Source organism: Tupaia chinensis, unplaced genomic scaffold (genome assembly GCF_000334495.1).
Source record: "Tupaia chinensis unplaced genomic scaffold, TupChi_1.0 Scaffold143673_1, whole genome shotgun sequence".
Classification (NCBI taxonomy): Eukaryota; Metazoa; Chordata; class Mammalia; order Scandentia; family Tupaiidae; genus Tupaia; species Tupaia belangeri.
The window spans coordinates 182,257-189,627 of NW_006203521.1; positions in this window are offsets into that span (position 1 = coordinate 182,257).

Here is a 7,371-nt window from a genome sequence, read left to right on the forward strand (position 1 = left end):
GGTCGACTACGTGGGAGTCCAGCGACATAGCCATTACGCTAACTGCTGGTTCCCTGGGAGGTAGTGTTTTGACAGGATCTTGCCATGCTATGATCTTACTGCCCCAGACTCTCAATAGCTAGGATTAAAAGATCTCATGTGTGAGGGGCAGGCAGGTGGCATGGTGATTAAAGCACTGGACTCCCATGTGGCTGACTGTGGTTCAAGTTCTGGACCTGGTGGCTCGCTTTCTCACATTCTGTCTCTAATTCTCTGTTTCTCTCTGGTCAAATTTTAAAAATAATAATAATGATGGGGGCCAGCAGGTGGCATGGTGGTTAAGGTGCTGGATTTCCACATGGCCAACCATGTTGGACCTGGCAGCTAGCTAGCTTGCTTGCTTGCTTGCTTGCTTTCCGTTTGTTATTGTTATTTTTAGAAATTTGACCAGAGAGAGAAAGGGAAAGGAAGAGAGCAAGCCATCAGGTCTGGGACTTGGAACCACAGTCAGCCATGCCTTTAACTACCACACCAGCTTCGGGTCCCTGAATAAATAATTCTTAAAAAAATAATAATACTGATGAATAAAATTTTTAAAAATCTTTAAAAAAAAAAAAAACCACACACACACACACCAAAAAAAGACTTCATGTGTATACAAGTTGGTTGGGAACCAAACCTAGGGCCTCCAATGAGGCTAAACCCTAATCTACTTGTTGATACAATGTGCTTTTGAAATTTTGTATACAAAGTCCTTCCCAACTCCTATGTTACAAAAATACCCTTTCTTTCTACTACTTTATGCTACTTCTTGTTTCTTATCTACTTTATTTGTAATTTCCAAGAGCTCATTCTTATCCTCTAATGCTCCTTACATACAACCTCCAATTATGGTTTCACAAATACAGTAGCTTTGGGACCAGCAGTTGGTGTGATAGCTGTTGCTGGACTCCCATGTAGTCAACTGCGGTTTGAGTTCCGGACCCATGGCTTTAACTCATGCCTAGTGTGTGTACGTGTGTGTCCAAGATCCCAAGAGTAGAACGGAGGAGAAGGGATTGTGGCATGGCCATCCTCCCTGGGGGGTGACTTCTTGCTTTCTCTCTCTCTGTCTTTCTGGCAAGTGCACGTGCCCGACTGCAAAAACCTCTCCAAAAAATAAACAAACAAAAACAAATACAGTAGCTTCTTTTAGCCCCATGAATCTGTTTCTCTCAAGTTTTCTTCCTTGTACCATATGTTGGCCAGTATCTCTACCCTCGCTTCTTGTGAACGAGACAAGAAAGAACAATAGCATTTTTGATTCGATGTACTTTCCATTATTCCAATTTTCTTGTTACTGTCTAGATTCTTGGTCCTACCTTTAAAAATATTACATATATTGGGAACCAGAAGTTAGCATAATGGCTATGTCGCTGGACTCCCACGTAGTCGACCACGGTTTGCGTCCCGGACCCGGTGGCTTAAAACTCACGCCAGGCGCATGTGCGTGGGTGCCCAAGATCCCGAGAGGAGAATGGAAGACAAGGGATTGCGGCGTGACCATCCCCTCTGAGGGGTGATTTCTCGCTTTCTGTCTCTATGTCTCCCTCTCTCTGTCTGGCGAGCGCACGTGCCCTATAGTGAAAACCTCTCAAAAAAAAAATTACATATATTTATGATCAATAGTCAATTTGATTTACCATCATATTTTACCAATTCTTTGCTTGCCACAGCATTCTTTATTCAATTCTTCTTTCTTTCTAGGTTATTACTCATCCTGCTTAAGTATATCCTTGAGTTCAATATTTCATGTTATAGATTTTCCTCAATGTCTGGTAATCTTCAGCATGCCATTCATACTGTGTGTGGTCATGACACGTAGGCTTTAGTATAGAGCATCTGTTCTCTAAGTGTGGTCTGGGAATCCCTGGCAGTCATCAATGAATGACTTTCAGAGAAAATTAAGGTCAAAACTATTTTCTTCATTAATAGAGATAAGATATTATATGTCATTTTTGCTCTCATTTTCTTATAAAGTATACAGTAGTTCTCCAAAGGCCATATACATAATGAGGGATATCACAACAGACCAAAAGCAAAAGTAGATATTAAAATGCAGTTATTTTCTATTAATTTGATATGTGAGTCACAAAAACATAAAAGAATGATACTCTACATTTTGTTTTTGAAATAATTATTTTTCATAAAAAAGTATGCCATACTAACATTTAAAATAGGTTTATTACAACTGTTTTAAGAGACTAAATTTTTATAAGTAAATATTGATAGCCATAATCCACTAACTTTTTTAAAAAAGTATTTATTTATTTAACTTTGTTATTACTTTATTTTATTTTTTTATTTGACCAGAAAGAGACAGAAGGAAAGAAAGGGAAAGTGAGAAAGCAAGTCACCAGGTCTGGGATTCAAACCAGTCAGCCATGTGGGAGTCTAGCGCTCCAAACATTAAGTCACCTGCTGGCCTTTAATCCACTAATTTATAAAAGGTTATTGTAGAGAGGGGAGGCCAGCAAAAGGCATGGTGGTTAAGGTGCTGGACTCCCACGTGACCAATAGCAGTTTGAGTCCTGGATCTGGCAGCTCGCATTCTCTTTCTCTCTGATGAACACACATACCCTGTAGCAAATTAAAAAATAAAAGGGACTAGCAGATAGCATAATGGTTACGTTGCTGGATTCCCATAGTCAACTGTGGTTTGAGTCCTGGTCTCGGTGGCTTAAAACTCACACTGGTCACGTGTGCATACGTGCCCCAAATCCTAAGAATGGAGGAGAAGGGATTGCAAAATGCATCATGACTTTTCTTTCGACCTGATATAAACATATTTTTCCATGACCTCTCGGGATTGAGAGCTAGGAACAGACAACTCCCTCAGCAAGGTCTTGCAATGCAGTTAAAGGGGTCCTGAAGTCAAAAAGTTTGAGAACTGGGGCTAGGAGGTAGCACAGCAGTAACACAATGGGACCTACATGGTAAGATCCTCAGCCCAAGTCTCATGGCCTTCCTAAACATGCTGAGCACACTCATGCATGTCCATGATCAAGGCAGGGCTAAGACCGAGGGTGGACCATGGTGTGAAGACTTTGTTGATGGTGCCCCCACCTATGGAATAAACAACAGAAAATGTTTGAGAACTGGTAATGACACGAAATAACGGAGAAACATAAAGAGTTTCAGTGTCAGTACTGGTAAGTTTCCCCAGCAAGTACTTTTTTTCTTCTTTTTCTAAAAAGAGGTTTTTTTATCTTAGGGTATGTGCACTTGCTGGAGAGAGACCGAGACAGTGAGAGAGAAAAGAGAAATCTGAACATGCCGCAATCCCTTCTCCTCCATCTTGAGCACAGGAGCATGCATGTTATACATGCCCAGCCTGAGTTGTAAGCCACTGGGTCTGACACTCGAACCGCGGCTAGCCACGTGGGAGCGTTGTAACCACTATGTCATCTACTGGCTTTGGAAGTATTCTTTTAATGCCTTCCTTGGAATGTATATATCTAGAAGCCAGTATTCAAGGAGGCAAAAAGGATTGGGATTTTTCATCTTTTCATATGTAGACCTTACATTTAATCATCATTTTAGGTTGAAGGCCCCTCCCTCATCTGTATCTAGTATATTTTCTCCCATAATAACCCCTCAGTCTTTCGGGCTGGATCCAGGACTTGAACTTTAGGGTTGGCCATGTGGGATCTAGCTGCCTTAACCACCAGGCCACAGAGTCAACCTGCCTTTCTTAGTTCTGCTGGCCTAGAAGACACAGATTTTATTTCTATTCTATTTGTGGTTACTCTTAAGTTAAAAAAATAAGAGCAGCAGCCGCAACAAACGAGCATTGAGTAATCACATAAATGTACTAAATATTGTTCTAACGACTTATATACATTTCATTTAATCCTTCCTGCTACACTCAGAAGGCATTATTGTCATCCTATTTATAGATAAGGAAATTTAGGCACATTTCTTAACATCTTAATGTCACGCATTAAGGAATAAGCTAGGAAATTATTTGTGTAGTTTGGCTGCAGAGTCAAACTAAAAATTACTTATTTTTGTAAGATGCCTTAATCTTTGCCAGTATCTCTACATTGCTTCTTGTGGATAAGACAAGAACAGTGGCAGTCCTGACTCAACATACTCCCCTTTCTTCCTACTTTCTTGTTACTGTCTAGAATCTTGGTCCTACCTTTAAAAATACCGCATATATTTATAATCAATAGTCAACTTGAGGGACCAGCAGATGGCATAATGTTACAGTGCTAGATTCCCATGTAGTCAATGTTGATTTGAGTTCTGGAACGGCAGGTTAAATTAACACCGGGTACATGTGCATGGGTGCCCAAAATCTCAAAGAAGAATGGATGAGAAGAGAGAAGGAATTGCGGCACAGTCATCATCCCCAGAAGTGATTTCTGCCTCTCTCTCTCCAGCAAACACATGCATCCTATGGCAAAAATTCTCTCTTAAAAAAAAAAAATATATTGGGATAAGCAGTTGGCATAATGGCTATGCCACTGGTCTCCCACGTAGTTGACTGCGGTTTGAGTCCCGGACCTGGTGGCTAAACTCCCACTGGGCGCATGTGCATGTGTACCCAAGATCCCAAGAAGAGAATGGAGGAGAAGGGATTGTGGTGTGGCCATCCCCCGGGGGGTTGATTTCTCACTTTCTGTCTGTCTCTGTCTTTCTGGCAAGCACATATGCCCTATATCAAAAACCTCTCAAAAAAACCAAAAACAAAAACAAAAAAACCTTAAAAAAAGGCACCTTGATTTACCAATATATTTTAAGAATTCTTTGCTACTCACAGCATTCTTTTATTTTGTTTATTTATGTATTTATTTAATTTACCAGAGGGTGCGTGTACTTGCTGAGGGTGGAGGGAGGGGGGGACAGACGGACAGACAGAAAGATACACACACATGGGACCAGCAGTTAGCATAATGGCTATGTCGCTGGACTCCCACGTAGTCTACCGTGGTTTGCGTGGTGGCTTAAAACTCACGCCAGGCGTGTGTGCGTGCATGCCCAAAATCCCGAGAAGAGAATGGAGGAAAAGGGACTGCGGCATGGCCATCCCCCTTGGGGGGTGATTTCTCGCTTTCTATCTCTCTGTGTCTTTCTGGCTAGTGCACACGCCCTATAGCAAAAACCTTAAAAAAAAAAAAAAAGAAAGAAAGAAAGATACACACACATAAGCACACAGGGGTAAGTGAGAAAGCACCCCCTAGGAGAGATATGGCCATGCCACAATCCTTTCTCTTCCATTTCTCCCTCCTTTCAGGATCCTGAAATGGCTGGTGTGTTTTTCAAGCTACTGGGTCCAGTATTCGAACCATGCAGTTCAGCTACATGGAATTCAGCTACCTTAATCATCATGCCACCAGTTGGTCCACACAGCATTCTTTCAATCAATTCCTCTTTCTCTTTAGTTTACTATTATTCCTCCTGAAGTACATCCTTTGGTTCTTGCATCAAGTTTTTATAAGTGATAAGTTCCCAGTTTTGTGTATATCCTCACAATGGACCTCATTCTTGCTAATAATGAACAGTTTAAATAGGTATAGAAGTCAAAAAGTAGTTATATTTCCTCTACATTTTGAGGAAAAATGATCCCATTATCTTTTAGAAGTTACTGTTCCCAGTAAGTATACAGAAGCTTCAAAAATTTCATGGAAAAATGTCCTTTTTTTTTGAGGCCAAAAAACTGAAATCTATTTGTTTTTTAAAATATATTTTTTACAAAGAATTTATTTCATTATATTTGTTATTATTATTTACTTTTTAACTTGACTAGAGAGAGAACGGGAAAGTGGTAAAGCAAGCTGCCAGGTCTGGGACTCAAACTGCAGTAAGCCATGCTGAAGCCCAGCACACTAACCACCACACCAATTACCAGCCCCTTAAAATGCATTTTTAAAAAAATTTTTTTAAGAGATTTTTGCTCTAGGGCGCATGCACTCACCAGAGAGAGAAAGAGACAGAAAGCAAGAAATCATGCTGCAATCTCCTCTCCTCCATTTTCCTCCTGGGATTTTGGGAGCACGCACGCACACGCGCACGCGCGCACACACACACACACACACACACACACACACTCACACACGGTGTGAGCTTTAAGCTGCTGGGTCCGAGACTCGGTTGACCACATGGGAGTCCAGCAACAAAACTGTTACACCATCTGCTAGTCCCTAAAATGCATTTGCACTAAAATTGTTGAAGACCCTATGTGTGCTGTCAATTTAACTGATGCCTCTGTAGGTACAGTGGCTTTTCTGGTCACTTTAAAGAACCCTTTATCTTGGGACCAGCAGTTAGTGTAATGGCTATGTCGCTGGACTCCCATGTAGTCGACCGCGGTTCGAGTCGCGGACCCAGTGGCTTAAACTCACGCCAGGTACCTGTGCGTACGTGCCCAAGAATTGCGGCATGGCCATCCCCCCTGGGGGATGATTTCTCGCATTCTATCTCTCTGTCTTTCTGGCAAGGGCACGTGCCCTAGAACAAAAACCTCTCCCCCCAAAAAAAATAATTAAAAAGAAGAACTCTTTATCTTTTAATATTTTAATTTCCACTACTGGGGAAAAAAAAAAAAACGGATGTAGATTTTTAATTTATACTGTTAAGCAATTGTTGAGCAATATGCCATTTCTTTTTTTTTTTCCTTTTAGAGAGGTTTTTGCTATAGGGCGTGTGCACGTGCCAGAAAGACATAGATAGACAGAAACTGAGAAGTCACCCCCCAGGGGAGATGGCCATGCCACAATCCCTTCTCCTCCATTCTCCTCCCGGGATCTTGGACATACACACACATGCACCCAGTGTGAGTTTAAGCCACCAGGTCCAGGATTCCAACCATGGTCGACTACATGGGAGTTCAGCGCCATAGCCATTACGCCAACTGCTGGTCTCTTTCTTTCTTTGAGAGATTTTTGCTATATATAGAGCACGTGCACTTGCTGGAGAGACAGAGACAGAAAGTGAGAAATCACCCCCCTGAGGGGATGGCCACACCACAATCTCTTCTCTTCCATTCTCCTCTTGGGATTGTGGGCACGCATGCACATGCACCCAGCATGAGTTTTAAGCTGCCAAGTCCAGGACTCAAACTACAGTAAACTATGTGGGAATCCAGCAACATAACCATTACGCCATTGCTGGTCCCAGCAATATGCAGTTTCAATATACAAACTTCATTTAACTTGAAACTTAGTTCGATGTGAAAGCTTTAATAATCCTGAAAAGCTTTTACTCACTATCTCACTAACTACTGTTTCTCTAACTACTGTCTAATCTTTCCTCCTAAAATTTCTTTTGGACATTGATCTTATATTTGAATCTCTCTATCCTCTTACTCTTTCATATTTTTCACATCTCTCTTGCTCCAATGTGGAT